The sequence below is a fragment of the Anopheles arabiensis genome, chromosome 2, assembly GCF_016920715.1.
Source record: "Anopheles arabiensis isolate DONGOLA chromosome 2, AaraD3, whole genome shotgun sequence".
Taxonomy (NCBI): Eukaryota; Metazoa; Arthropoda; class Insecta; order Diptera; family Culicidae; genus Anopheles; species Anopheles arabiensis.
The window spans coordinates 68,951,213-68,967,152 of record NC_053517.1 but is presented as its reverse complement, the minus strand read 5'-3'; the positions used below and the strand labels follow the sequence as shown (position 1 = coordinate 68,967,152).

Sequence of the window (15,940 nt, the reverse complement as noted above, 5' to 3'; positions counted from 1 at the left end):
GGATGTTTGGGACCAGTGCTTTGTTCCTGGATCGTAACACGAGTAGGAAGGGGGCTGCCCAAGAGCCCCAGAGAATGCTGTGAGGTGGGCATCGGTACTGGTAGCTTGGAACCGGTACTATTGGCCCAATCACAAGCGCTCAACTGTAGTGGGGACGTCCAAGCGTTCTGGAGGGGACTGTGGGATGATCTTGAGCCCGGAACGAGACTGGGAATCTCGGAGTACGGGCTTGAGAAAGGTTTGATCACAAATGTCCCAGAGATAGTTAGACCGGGTATCGGTATTGGATGTTTGGGACCAGTGCTTTGTTCCTGGATCGTAACACGAGTAGGAAGGGGGCTGCCCAAGAGCCCCAGAGAATGCTGTGAGGTGGGCATCGGTACTGGTAGCTTGGAACCGGTACTATTGGCCCAATCACAAGCGCTCAACTGTGGTGGAGGACGTCCAAGCGTTCTGGAGGGGACTGTGGGATGATCTTGAGCCCGGAACGAGACTGGGAATCTCGGAGTACGGGTTTGAGAAAGGTTTGATCACAAATGTCCCGTATATAGTTAAACCGGGTATCGGTATTGGATGTTTGGGACCAGTGCTTTGTTCCTGGATCGTAACACGAGTAGGAAGGGGGCTGCCCAAGAGCCCCAGAGAATGCTGTGAGGTGGGCATCGGTACTGGTAGCTTGGAACCGGTACTATTGGCCCAATCACAAGCGCTCAACTGTGGTGGAGGACGTCCAAGCGTCCTGGAGGGGACTGTGGGATGATCTTGAGCCCGGAACGAGACTGGGAATCTCGGAGTACGGGCTTGAGAAAGGTTTGACCACAAATGTCCCGTATATAGTTAGACCGGGTATCGGTATTGGATGTTTGGGACCAGTGCTTTGTTCCTGGATCGTAACACGAGTAGGAAGGGGGCTGCCCAAGAGCCCCAGAGAATGCTGTGAGGTGGGCATCGGTACTGGCAGCTTGGAACCGGTACTATTGGCCCAATCACAAGCGCTCAACTGTGGTGGAGGGACGTCCAAGCGTCCTGGAGGGGACTGTGGGATGATCTTGAGCCCGGAACGAGACTGGGAATCTCGGAGTACGGGCTTGAGAAAGGTTTGATCACAAATGTCCCGTATATAGTTAGACCGGGTATCGGTATTGGATGTTTGGGACCAGTGCTTTGTTCCTGGATCGTAACACGAGTAGGAAGGGGGCTGCCCAAGAGCCCCAGAGAATGCTGTGAGGTGGGCATCGGTACTGGTAGCTTGGAACCGGTACTATTGGCCCAATCACAAGCGCTCAACTGTGGTGGGGGACGTCCAAGCGTCCTGGAGGGGACTGTGGGATGATCTTGAGCCCGGAACGAGACTGGGAATCTCGGAGTACGGGCTTGAGAAAGGTTTGACCACAAATGTCCCGTAGATAGTTAGACCGGGTATCGGTATTGGATGTTTGGGACCAGTGCTTTGTTCCTGGATCGTAACACGAGTAGGAAGGGGGCTGCCCAAGAGCCCCAGAGAATGCTGTGAGGTGGGCATCGGTACTGGTAGCTTGGAACCGGTACTATTGGCCCAATCACAAGCGCTCAACTGTGGTGGGGACGTCCAAGCGTCCTGGAGGGGACTGTGGGATGATCTTGAGCCCGGAACGAGACTGGGAATCTCGGAGTACGGGCTTGAGAAAGGTTTGACCACAAATGTCCCAGAGATAGTTAGACCGGGTATCGGTATTGGATGTTTGGGACCAGTGCTTTGTTCCTGGATCGTAACACGAGTAGGAAGGGGGCTGCCCAAGAGCCCCAGAGAATGCTGTGAGGTGGGCATCGGTACTGGTAGCTTGGAACCGGTACTATTGGCCCAATCACAAGCGCTCAACTGTGGTGGGGACGTCCAAGCGTCCTGGAGGGGACTGTGGGATGATCTTGAGCCCGGAACGAGACTGGGAATCTCGGAGTACGGGCTTGAGAAAGGTTTGATCACAAATGTCCCAGAGATAGTTAGACCGGGTATCGGTATTGGATGTTTGGGACCAGTGCTTTGTTCCTGGATCGTAACACGAGTAGGAAGGGGGCTGCCCAAGAGCCCCAGAGAATGCTGTGAGGTGGGCATCGGTACTGGTAGCTTGGAACCGGTACTATTGGCCCAATCACAAGCGCTCAACTGTGGTGGGGACGTCCAAGCGTCCTGGAGGGGACTGTGGGATGATCTTGAGCCCGGAACGAGACTGGGAATCTCGGAGTACGGGCTTGAGAAAGGTTTGACCACAAATGTCCCAGAGATAGTTAGACCGGGTATCGGTATTGGATGTTTGGGACCAGTGCTTTGTTCCTGGATCGTAACACGAGTAGGAAGGGGGCTGCCCAAGAGCCCCAGAGAATGCTGTGAGGTGGGCATCGGTACTGGTAGCTTGGAACCGGTACTATTGGCCCAATCACAAGCGCTCAACTGTGGTGGGGACGTCCAAGCGTCCTGGAGGGGACTGTGGGATGATCTTGAGCCCGGAACGAGACTGGGAATCTCGGAGTACGGGCTTGAGAAAGGTTTGACCACAAATGTCCCAGAGATAGTTAGACCGGGTATCGGTATTGGATGTTTGGGACCAGTGCTTTGTTCCTGGATCGTAACACGAGTAGGAAGGGGGCTGCCCAAGAGCCCCAGAGAATGCTGTGAGGTGGGCATCGGTACTGGTAGCTTGGAACCGGTACTATTGGCCCAATCACAAGCGCTCAACTGTGGTGGGGACGTCCAAGCGTCCTGGAGGGACTGTGGGATGATCTTGAGCCCGGAACGAGACTGGGAATCTCGGAGTACGGGCTTGAGAAAGGTTTGACCACAAATGTCCCGTATATAGTTAGACCGGGTATCGGTATTGGATGTTTGGGACCAGTGCTTTGTTCCTGGATCGTAACACGAGTAGGAAGGGGGCTGCCCAAGAGCCCCAGAGAATGCTGTGAGGTGGGCATCGGTACTGGTAGCTTGGAACCGGTACTATTGGCCCAATCACAAGCGCTCAACTGTGGTGGAGGGACGTCCAAGCGTTCTGGAGGGACTGTGGGATGATCTTGAGCCCGGAACGAGACTGGGAATCTCGGAGTACGGGCTTGAGAAAGGTTTGACCACAAATGTCCCAGAGATAGTTAGACCGGGTATCGGTATTGGATGTTTGGGACCAGTGCTTTGTTCCTGGATCGTAACACGAGTAGGAAGGGGGCTGCCCAAGAGCCCCAGAGAATGCTGTGAGGTGGGCATCGGTACTGGTAGCTTGGAACCGGTACTATTGGCCCAATCACAAGCGCTCAACTGTGGTGGAGGACGTCCAAGCGTTCTGGAGGGGACTGTGGGATGATCTTGAGCCCGGAACGAGACTGGGAATCTCGGAGTACGGGCTTGAGAAAGGTTTGACCACAAATGTCCTAGAGATAGTTAGACCGGGTATCGGTATTGGATGTTTGGGACCAGTGCTTTGTTCCTGGATCGTAACACGAGTAGGAAGGGGGCTGCCCAAGAGCCCCAGAGAATGCTGTGAGGTGGGCATCGGTACTGGTAGCTTGGAACCGGTACTATTGGCCCAATCACAAGCGCTCAACTGTGGGGGGGGGACGTCCAAGCGTCCTGGAGGGGACTGTGGGATGATCTTGAGCCCGGAACGAGACTGGGAATCTCGGAGTACGGGCTTGAGAAAGGTTTGATCACAAATGTCCCGTAGATAGTTAGACCGGGTATCGGTATTGGATGTTTGGGACCAGTGCTTTGTTCCTGGATCGTAACACGAGTAGGAAGGGGGCTGCCCAAGAGCCCCAGAGAATGCTGTGAGGTGGGCATCGGTACTGGTAGCTTGGAACCGGTACTATTGGCCCAATCACAAGCGCTCAACTGTGGTGGGGGACGTCCAAGCGTCCTGGAGGGGACTGTGGGATGATCTTGAGCCCGGAACGAGACTGGGAATCTCGGAGTACGGGCTTGAGAAAGGTTTGACCACAAATGTCCCAGAGATAGTTAGACCGGGTATCGGTATTGGATGTTTGGGACCAGTGCTTTGTTCCTGGATCGTAACACGAGTAGGAAGGGGGCTGCCCAAGAGCCCCAGAGAATGCTGTGAGGTGGGCATCGGTACTGGTAGCTTGGAACCGGTACTATTGGCCCAATCACAAGCGCTCAACTGTGGTGAGGGACGTCCAAGCGTCCTGGAGGGGACTGTGGGATGATCTTGAGCCCGGAACGAGACTGGGAATCTCGGAGTACGGGCTTGAGAAAGGTTTGACCACAAATGTCCCAGAGATAGTTAGACCGGGTATCGGTATTGGATGTTTGGGACCAGTGCTTTGTTCCTGGATCGTAACACGAGTAGGAAGGGGGCTGCCCAAGAGCCCCAGAGAATGCTGTGAGGTGGGCATCGGTACTGGTAGCTTGGAACCGGTACTATTGGCCCAATCACAAGCGCTCAACTGTGGTGGGGGACGTCCAAGCGTCCTGGAGGGGACTGTGGGATGATCTTGAGCCCGGAACGAGACTGGGAATCTCGGAGTACGGGCTTGAGAAAGGTTTGATCACAAATGTCCCAGAGATAGTTAGACCGGGTATCGGTATTGGATGTTTGGGACCAGTGCTTTGTTCCTGGATCGTAACACGAGTAGGAAGGGGGCTGCCCAAGAGCCCCAGAGAATGCTGTGAGGTGGGCATCGGTACTGGTAGCTTGGAACCGGTACTATTGGCCCAATCACAAGCGCTCAACTGTGGTGGGGGACGTCCAAGCGTCCTGGAGGGGACTGTGGGATGATCTTGAGCCCGGAACGAGACTGGGAATCTCGGAGTACGGGCTTGAGAAAGGTTTGACCACAAATGTCCCGTAGATAGTTAGACCGGGTATCGGTATTGGATGTTTGGGACCAGTGCTTTGTTCCTGGATCGTAACACGAGTAGGAAGGGGGCTGCCCAAGAGCCCCAGAGAATGCTGTGAGGTGGGCATCGGTACTGGTAGCTTGGAACCGGTACTATTGGCCCAATCACAAGCGCTCAACTGTGGTGGGGACGTCCAAGCGTCCTGGAGGGGACTGTGGGATGATCTTGAGCCCGGAACGAGACTGGGAATCTCGGAGTACGGGCTTGAGAAAGGTTTGACCACAAATGTCCCATATAGAGATAGTTAGACCGGGTATCGGTATTGGATGTTTGGGACCAGTGCTTTGTTCCTGGATCGTAACACGAGTAGGAAGGGGGCTGCCCAAGAGCCCCAGAGAATGCTGTGAGGTGGGCATCGGTACTGGTAGCTTGGAACCGGTACTATTGGCCCAATCACAAGCGCTCAACTGTGGTGGAGGGACGTCCAAGCGTCCTGGAGGGGACTGTGGGATGATCTTGAGCCCGGAACGAGACTGGGAATCTCGGAGTACGGGCTTGAGAAAGGTTTGACCACAAATGTCCCAGAGATAGTTAGACCGGGTATCGGTATTGGATGTTTGGGACCAGTGCTTTGTTCCTGGAGCGTAACACGAGTAGGAAGGGGGCTGCCCAAGAGCCCCAGAGAATGCTGTGAGGTGGGCATCGGTACTGGTAGCTTGGAACCGGTACTATTGGCCCAATCACAAGCGCTCAACTGTGCTGGAGGACGTCCAAGCGTCCTGGAGGGGACTGTGGGATGATCTTGAGCCCGGAACGAGACTGGGAATCTCGGAGTACGGGCTTGAGAAAGGTTTGATCACAAATGTCCCAGAGATAGTTAGACCGGGTATCGGTATTGGATGTTTGGGACCAGTGCTTTGTTCCTGGATCGTAACACGAGTAGGAAGGGGGCTGCCCAAGAGCCCCAGAGAATGCTGTGAGGTGGGCATCGGTACTGGTAGCTTGGAACCGGTACTATTGGCCCAATCACAAGCGCTCAACTGTGGTGGAGGACGTCCAAGCGTTCTGGAGGGGACTGTGGGATGATCTTGAGCCCGGAACGAGACTGGGAATCTCGGAGTACGGGCTTGAGAAAGGTTTGATCACAAATGTCCCAGAGATAGTTAGACTGGGTATCGGTATTGGATGTTTGGGACCAGTGCTTTGTTCCTGGATCGTAACACGAGTAGGAAGGGGGCTGCCCAAGAGCCCCAGAGAATGCTGTGAGGTGGGCATCGGTACTGGTAGCTTGGAACCGGTACTATTGGCCCAATCACAAGCGCTCAACTGTGGTGTGGGACGTCCAAGCGTTCTGGAGGGGACTGTGGGATGATCTTGAGCCCGGAACGAGACTGGGAATCTCGGAGTACGGGCTTGAGAAAGGTTTGATCACAAATGTCCCAGAGATAGTTAGACCGGGTATCGGTATTGGATGTTTGGGACCAGTGCTTTGTTCCTGGATCGTAACACGAGTAGGAAGGGGGCTGCCCAAGAGCCCCAGAGAATGCTGTGAGGTGGGCATCGGTACTGGTAGCTTGGAACCGGTACTATTGGCCCAATCACAAGCGCTCAACTGTGATGGGGGACGTCCAAGCGTACTGGAGGGGACTGTGGGATGATCTTGAGCCCGGAACGAGACTGGGAATCTCGGAGTTCGGGCTTGAGAATGCTACCCTAAGGCCCTTGAGTTTGCTCCTGAAGTGGGCATCGGTACTGGTGGCTTGGATCTGGTACTATTGGCCCAATCAGGAGGATTTAGTAAGGAGAGATTTCCAAGCGTCTAAAAGGGGGACAGTGTTTTTGTGTTGCAGTGCTTGTTTTCGTTACTGGTACTGTGGACACGGAAACTGTATTCCAGTAACCGGGAAAAAGGTTGGTGTTTACCTTATACCTGGAGTTATACTCAGTTTGAGTTCAAAAATATAACACAATTATAAAAAATACAAAAAAAAGAAGAGATGGTAGGAGTAGAGGACGAAAAGAAAAATAATTAATTAGGTTTCACATGTGAGTTAATGTTTGACGCAGAAAGTACAAATACAATGTAAAAGATAGTTATAATATATTTTACAAATCATTCCGTTGCAAATTCACATCAATGTTAACAAATATAAAAATCATCAAATGACGATGTATTAGATGATTGGCGGTGTTCTCGTAAATCCAGCGTTTGCCTATTCCGTTGTTCTCGTAAATTTAAATTCATCGCAAGTTGATTATGATTTAGGAGTATTTTCCCATCAGACATTAAGTGCCATCAAGTACCAGATTATACCTCATTTATTTTTTACAAAAGTTCTAGCATACATCAAAACCAACACATAACTAAGCGAATATGGAAGTAAGTTGCACGAGCCACATGAACTGTTGTTCATAATAGATAGAGATAGAGTTTCAAAAATCAATTAAAGTATAGGGAAAATAGTAATGTGATAATGAAAGCAATTCGGTTCAAACAAGAAGTTTGTAAATCAATATTGAAGATTAGAAAATAATTAAGTATCAAAGATCATGTTGCCGGTGATACAGTTTGCAGCAGAAAGGCCTGATAGAAACTTGTTGAAATATAACAACCGTACACATTTTGAGCAGAGAAAATCCATCATCGATCTCCCGGATTTGTGCTAGGTTTCCCAACTGGTAAGCTTTAGCTCTACACGAACTGTGTTATTAAGAATACCCGTTTAACGCCCATTTTCTTTCCAATTCACAGATTTCTCTATAGATTCTGACCATGTTTTTAAGTGAAACATAACATTAGAGTCTTATAAAATAGAGACATATATAATGGGCCGGTCCCGTGAACCAGTCGTCAACTCGTACGTTTCAATGGTATGCTTGTGATGGGTTCAAGCCTAGAATGGACCCCGGTTCCCCCGGTGGCAACGACCAACTATTCGACTAAGTGGTACCTGTATAAACCTTGAAAACCTATATAATCTAGCGTGTCCGCATAAAACGCTACGCCAAATGGAGGAAGAAGAAGAACAATAGAGCAAAGAAACAGAGCATGAATGTCAACTACAATCGCGCCAACATGGGTGCTGGTGGATATGGTGCATCGAATGTTATGAATGAAATGATCGAAAGTCGTTGGACAGTTGCGAAGCTGCGATGAACTCGAGTGATTTTGTAGCAGAATAACAAGCCAATTGGATTCGAAAACGAAATCCAGACTTTGCTTTATAAACGATGACGAAGTAGTAATACATGAACATACACACATCAACATCACCCAGCATCGTATTGTAAGCGGAAAGGGGAATGATGATGGTTTTTTCGAAACAGCAAACTAATGCTCACATCACATCCATTTAAAGAATGACAACATTGGGTACCCAACATGGTTGTATGACAGTTTTGGATGAACTTTGTTCGTTGGACTTGTTCACTATAAGGTACAGCTATTGTTCAATAGTTTAGTTTAATGAGTTAACTTAATTTCAATCATCTAATTTAATTTCTGTTCATCCTTTTATTCCACAGACCAACTGACTGACTGAAATTTCTGCTGTGCCCCATGAGCTCAAGATGGAGTAATACCCTCTAGCGGAGCCTTCCGCCGGCATATTATTCTCAACGGCCACGAAGACTGGCCACGCAGTATTGCTATCACCGGCTATGATCGATGCCTAATAACTTCAACAATCTTTGGTCAACATGTTGGACTTCGGGAAACAAATGTTGAAATAGTTGCGCTTTGAGTTTAGAATTCGTCAAAAAAGATTCCTTTGATTATCAAAAAACCTTTCATACCCAACATCAGTTAACAGAACAGAAAATACGGAAGGATGAAGAGTTGAATATTTTATCTTTAGACAACAACATACCATTTTTAGAGAACATAGACAGGAATAGTTTGAGTTTGAATAAAATACGACCACTATATACAGGATATACGAACACGTCCAAATAATTGCAGGAAACATTCATTTTCAAACATAAAATGTGTAGGTTACACAAAAATGTATTTCCGTGATTTGTAATAAAACTGGATTGAAAACAAGATCTGATATACAAGTATTTAATAATTGTCTAAACAAGTTTTTGAACAGCATTTATTAATTTACTTATATTTGGGAAGACCAAGTACGGTTGCCTCCCCTCTTCCCACGTCGTTTAGTGTGTTGTGTGATGCGGCTTAGCATTCCTGCGTTATAGTTAGTGTCAACATGCTCGTCATGGATTCAAGTCCCGAATAGACCGTGCCTCCATACGTAGGACTGACTTTGCTGCTATGGTAACAATAAGGCCTGAGTCTATGAACATGATGTTGCGGCAACATTTTTGGATTTTCCTATTTATTTCAAAATCTGTGCACAAATATGCTCACAAAAACATTTTAAAATTAAGTCAAAACTATTTTCTATCTGTTTTGGTGAGCAAACAAGTCCGAAAATGTTCCTGCAACATATAAACATGAAGCGAATCGATTTGTTTCACTCGCAACAAAAATGTTCCCGCAACATGAGTTTGACAGTTCGTCCATACGATTTGGCACCAAATGTTCCCGCAACATTTTCATCGTCCCGGGCCTAAGTTACTGAAAGCCAAGCTCACTTCGCTAAGTGGGTACAGGCAGACCTTAACCGACAGCGGTTGTTGTGTCAAAGAAGAAGAAGAAGAATATATTTTAAATTCCGCTAGGACTTGTTTGAATTTCTGTCCATTAGTCTATTCACGGATTTGGATATTTCGTTGTTTCCTTGCGCTTCTATCCTAAATATACTTGATGTATTTTGACCTCAGCCGGTCTCGTAGTACAGTCGTCAACTCGTACGACTTAACAACATGCCCGTCATGGGTTCGATCCCCAAACCGACCGTGCCGCCATACGTAGGATTGACTATCCTGCTATGGGGGGAAATCAATTAGTCACTGAAAGCCAAAGCCCACAAGTGGTACAGGCAGGCCTTGACCGACAACGGTTGTTGAGCCAAAAAAAAAAAAAATTTGACCTCCGATCTTTGCTTTGACAATTATGTGTATACATGTTGCATCTTTATGTGCAGCGTGTTGCTTATTTGATCCTCCGGCTGTACGGAACTTTGCTAGACTGGTTTTACCGTATTTTTACCATTTAGCTCGTTTCCGACAGGCGTTCCCAAAAACGCTTGTTTATTTCGGCCGACGATAAATATGCCATAAAACAAGATAACGTTTGATTATTTCATTGCTAGTATTACTTTCAATAATTTTAACTCCTATGATTTTCTGTTACTTTTCTTACCGAATGTTTCTAGTAAGATGTACATTTGAAGTTATTTATTTATTATTTATTTATTTGAAGATTTTCGGATGGTTCTCAGTTTATAGTAGGCATGTTGACGCGGTTGCTTTACGTAAGTGAGTAAATTTACTAGTAGCGTTTACTAGTGGTAGTGCGTTAAAAACTTTCCTATGAAAAAAGTTAGTAATTTTGATGTGAATCCTCATTCGTCATAAATATTGTTTCAAACGAACTGAATCTAGCACACAACCGATGTGAATTACAAAAACAAAATTAGTTATGTAATGATTTACTTGTACATAATGTTAAATGAGTAGAATTGTGTAGAATTCATCTACGCTAAACAAGATTCGTCGTAATAAAATCCAACTATTCAAGTAATTAAAAAATATTACAAACTGTTGCGGTAGCAACGGGTAGGTGTGAGGCGATTTTTTAAATTGCAACGGCTGTGTTGAAGATTTTTAAATTGCAACGAAATGTTTCATTTGCAACGGCTAAGTTTGGATAGAAATTCGAAGCTATTGTAACTTATCGTATGAGAACGAGATCGCTGGCCTAAATAAACATACAATTTGAGAACGGCCCGTTTCTTGAGTTCATCGATAAGCATAAGCCACAACGTGTAGGGTCAAGTGTTTGTAGGATCAATCTAGAAGGCGTGGACTTGAAGTATAAACAAAACACCATTATAAACAAATTGTTGCATGCATTGCAAAAAAAGGGCCACGGTCAAGTGTTTGTAGGATCAATCTAGAAGGCGTAGACTTGAAGTATAAACAAAACACCATACGAAAACATAAAGATTATAAACAAATTGCTGCATGCATTGACAAAAAGGGCCACGGTACTTTCACACACTGGCACCAATACAATTAAACGACGTGTACGGACACGTTCAACACCATCAAAAATGTTAGCATATAAGAACCAATTTTGTCAAATAAACGAGCAGATCTAAGTTAGAAACGGAACGGAAAACGTCTCGATTTTCTTTGAACGTCTTGGCCTTTCCTAGGTTTTTTTCTTTAGGTCTCATCCGGGTCCCTCTGCCCCCATCCGAAAAGTTATTGAATGAATTGTGCCACTTTCGAAGCATAGGTTCCCACGAACCGCGAACACTAGCCGAAGGTTTAATGTACAATTTATTTTGGTAACTCCTTTCGGGCAGAAACCCATCTTTATATAAATTTGTTTTCGGTTGAATCTCAGGACACTGAAGGCCTTTCCTTCGCGTGGCCTGGCCCGAGTTCCGCCGACAACACAAACAAATCTCTCCATTTCTTTCAATTTTTTTTTCTTCTTCTTCTTAGGTCTTCTTCAACCAAACTGTACCGTTCGAAATTCTCCTTCAACTGTTGATTAAAGGTGCGTCAAATGAACCATAACCGTATGGTTAATTCAGTACACGTGAAAAAGATAAATGATCCTTTTCACAAAAGAAGGTTCTTGATACGTAAAAAAAATCATGAAAATGAATGCAAACAATGAAATAACGAACAAAAAAACTTTTAAAAATTTGCGAATGAAGAAGAAAAATCAAGAAATGGTCTATTTTTGGGCTGTTGGTGTGAATTGCTTTGTAGGGTCAAAAGATAGATTGTCAATATTGGCTTGCTTTTCATGCGATCAAACCAACAGATTAATATTCAGTTTTACCGATTTTTGAGTAGTGTTTCACTCACGGTCACTGAAAATAACCGAAATGGCCCACCTGTACTGTTGATTGGCCGTTCGAATTGTTTGCGCCAAGGATCTTAGGAGACTGCACGCTAGGTTTCCTAGTTCAGATACAGCTCATGGATAAAAAATTTTTTGTGAATTTTTTTGATAATTAAAAAAAATATATTTTGATAATTACTCTTATAAAACTTATAAAAACTTAAAATAAGTTATTAAAACACTTTTTAAAAATCGTTCAAAAATATATTTCTTTAAAACCTTTCTAGAATATGTTATTTATATTTTTGAACGATTTTTAAATGCGTTAGTTAGCACATAAAACCTGTTTTTCGAAGTGTCTTTATAGTTATGGTACGACCAAAAATTTGTTTTTTCGTCATAAGTCGTGTAAGAACGTGTTAAAAAAATTGAAAAAATATACGAAGATGTAAAATAGTATTCTGCACAACTCATACATTCACTGTTTTTATCTATCTCTTATGGATTTTCTGCAAATCGCGAAAAACGACTGTCCATATAGTTATGGTAGGCGCTGTAGCAGCATCACTTATAGACAGTTTCCTACTAAAAACAGTACATGCATATATGTAAGAGAACATCGATTGTGAAGTGGGTGGCGAGAGGAAAAAAAGGTTATGATTATATGTCTTAAATGTCTGAAAACAAGAGCAAACATTTGGAGTTCGCTAAAAAGTTGCTATTGAAATTTATGTATGATGGTCATTCACTAAATTGACAAGGCTCTCATGCCAACTTAAAATAATTTAAAAGAATATCTTTTACATTTTACGTTTACATTTTACATATCTAGGTTTGAATGTTGAAAACAATCATTTCGTGCAAAAAATATAAAAAAAAGTTAGACAATTATTTCTACAAAACTCATAAAACCGGAAAAAGTTATAAATCACTATTTAAACATTATTAAAACAGTATTTCTGTAAAACTTTTCCAAGAACAAATTGTGTCTAGGGACAATTTTTAAATTAGTAAGTACAAAGGACGACCCCAAATTCGATTATTTCATAATATGTCATGCACTAAAGATCCTAAACATTTGATAAATATTTGATTTGGTTTGATTAAATAAACAAAGATGTTAAAAAGCATTTTACACAATACATACATTCAATGCTTTTATTTATCACTTCAGGATTTTCCGCAAATTGTGAAACATGACTGTCATAATATTACGGTAAGTAGTGTATTATTAATATTATTTCCTGTTAATACAGTCTACTTCCAACGGAATCGAAAGACAAGAGAATAACGAAAACTACCAAAAATAATGAAAAAGGGCAGATAAGTGAAGAATCAGTACCAAATTTTTCTATTAATTATTTAAAACCTCTCACAATCGTCCAGGTGATACATGTGAAAACGATAGATAAAAACATAAAATAAAAAAGCCTAAATATCAATGCACGTTCTTCATTCTGTAGCATATGCTATATTCTATAATTTTTGAAAACATTTTTCTAACAAGAATGAATGTGGAAATGTTCTCTTTTTAGTTCAAACAACACTACTGCTGTGATATTCGCTAATAACAGTTGTAAAGGTGAGCCAAAGCTATTACAATACGCCCATGCCAATGCATTTATTACTTCGGATGGTTTTTTTTCCAAATGTTTCCCATGTAGTAGAGTTAATCGCATTTAATGTCGGAGAATAAAATCAAACAACTTAAAATTATCTAGCTCAAACACTTTGACTGTGAAATGTGTGAAAACTTCAAATCGAGCAAAACTTGCTTTTAGGTTTATTTGTATCGATGGAGAGGTGATACCTTGAATTGATTTGCGTAAATGACATGTATTTAAATTCTTTATGTGATTATGTGTTCATTATGTGATTACAATTGATTTTTGATATGAAACATGCTACGTTGGCACGCTTGCAGTAATGACGATCAAGAACTATTAATTTATCGAGTTATGTATTTAATTTTCTTTTTCGATTGAGCACATGTTTCATAGAATCCTTCGATTAACATTAAGGGAAGTCAGCTTTTGCTGACATCGAGAAGAACATACGTGCTTTTTGAAACGGAATGGTTAGCGAACTGTAAATTATCTTGTCTTAGTGGTCCGATGTAATTAGATCTACCTGACTAGGGGTTGTTTTTTTTACAAAAATAAAGTGCTAATATTTTGATATTTTTAATGTTTTGATACAATTTGTTGACCGTACGTGAACTCTTTTGCTGCTTCCTGCGCATGCTATTATTTAGATTTGAACCATTTTGTTTTTTTAATAAGTTACTATCGTATTTGTAATACATTAGATACGCTTTTTGTTATTTAATGTTGGGTGTTTGTTGATTTGAATGTCAAGCCCCGAATGGACCGTGCCCCGTGATACGCAGGACTGACTGATCCTGATATAGTAATAATTAAGTCACTGACAGCCAAGCCCTACTAGTGGTATGGCCTTGACCAACAACGGTTGTTTTGACAAAGAAGAAGAAGTTTATATAATTTATATTGTAAAGCGCACGTTTTGCCACATAGTTTCTACCTTATCATAATTGGCATAATGGGTATGCAATCCAATTGAATTCTTAAACATTTTATAAATATTCTGTATTTGTTTTTCTATTGCTGCATAAGATGCACATATTTAAACTTTAAAAACCCGATATAATGTCGGAAAGGTTGTCTATACTTGTAGGACTTGTTTGTTCTGCGAGTTAGCATCGCAGATGTAACGTTAACGTTTCTGAATGTATGCCTGCATGCACATACTTTCAAGTACCAGTCGTGCTCCTAACGTTGTAACCTTTTCTGAGTTTATGACATACTTTCAAGCATCATTCGTGCTCTCAACACAACATTTGTGAACCACACAGCGAAAAATTGTGTCCACTCCGTAGCGCATATGCCTGCAATATGTCAAATTTTGTAAGCAGACGTATGTTGCGTTCAGTAAAATGCCATACAAAATTTATTAACCATAAATTATTGGGAAAATCAATAATATCAATTATATTACATACGCGTCAACCATATTGGTTCTACAGAACTGAAGTTAATTTTTCACCAAATTTAACCGGAGCTCCTGAATTCTGCTCCCTTTAATTGGTTGAACAGATCACCTAAAAATTGTATTTTTTTCTTATCTTGATTTTGAGAAGGACCTTTGCAAAGGCGAATTTCCAGAAGTCAACGTAATGTTAAGGGTAGGAAGACAGTTTAGCTGATATGTGTAACACACATGTACCGAGCCATGAAATGATACAAATGTAGATGTTTTTTTTTCAATTTGCTATTAGTAAGTAGTATTGTATTTACATTGGTTTTGAAATCTGTGTGTACCTATTCCGTAAACACTAGAGGGTAAAGACAAATACCAAAATACATTGTAAAGTTTTTTTTCCAATATCCAACGAACGATAATGGTCAAACTATCAATGCTTAAGAATGAAGCAAACACCACATGCGACCATGTGTTTTACCATGCATACATGGGATTTCGAACCGATTGTTGAATACACACCCACAAACGCCAATACACAAAAAGAAAGGAAAGACAGAAAATTGTTTATTTCTTTTTTCCGTTAGGACACTGCGTGTCGTTTGTAATTTACCACAGTTTGTTACGATCCGTCGAGCGTATTGCACGTATGGCACAAGCTGCGCTGGAGGCTTGATCATAAGAGGGCTTTCAATGTTCCATATTTGATTGTGTTGTGTTCAATTTGTATCTGTTTATCTCTTTGTGTATAGTGTTTAGGAATTAAAGTATTATATTTTACAAACTTTGTTTTATCGTCTTTTAATACTATATGCTTAGATTTGTTTTGCTTGTTTGTTTGTTTCATCAAAGGGTAGAGTGATTTCATTTTATGAGTGCAGTGTAAATCTGTATGTTTAGTGAAGTGCGAGTGTATATAGCGTATGTGTATGCAATTTTAATCGAGCGGACTATTCTCTGCAAAACAAGCCTTTCAAACAGATAAGTTTAATCACATTCGTTGAATCAAGCTTTCAAGTTTTTTTTAATAAACTCAAACATTGTTTAAAATGTTGCTTGAAGATTAACCAAAGCAGAGTCATCAAGTATACAACAAAACTGTTACTATAAACAATGTACGAAGAGTGAGCATATTCCATCGACTCACCCAACTCGGCCGGTACGCTTGTGGTGCGTATTGAGTCGTGTGT

General features: G+C 43.2%; 1 long non-coding RNA gene across 1 annotated transcript; it reads left to right on the top strand.

Annotated features, from left to right (window-relative positions):
* Positions 1-5,300: 5,300 nt before the first annotated feature.
* Positions 5,301-8,607, top strand: LOC120898629. Its single transcript, XR_005738680.1, has 3 exons — positions 5,301-7,501; positions 7,575-8,259; positions 8,348-8,607. It is a non-coding gene; the product is annotated as an uncharacterized LOC120898629 (long non-coding RNA).
* The last annotated feature ends 7,333 nt before the right edge of the window (positions 8,608-15,940 follow it).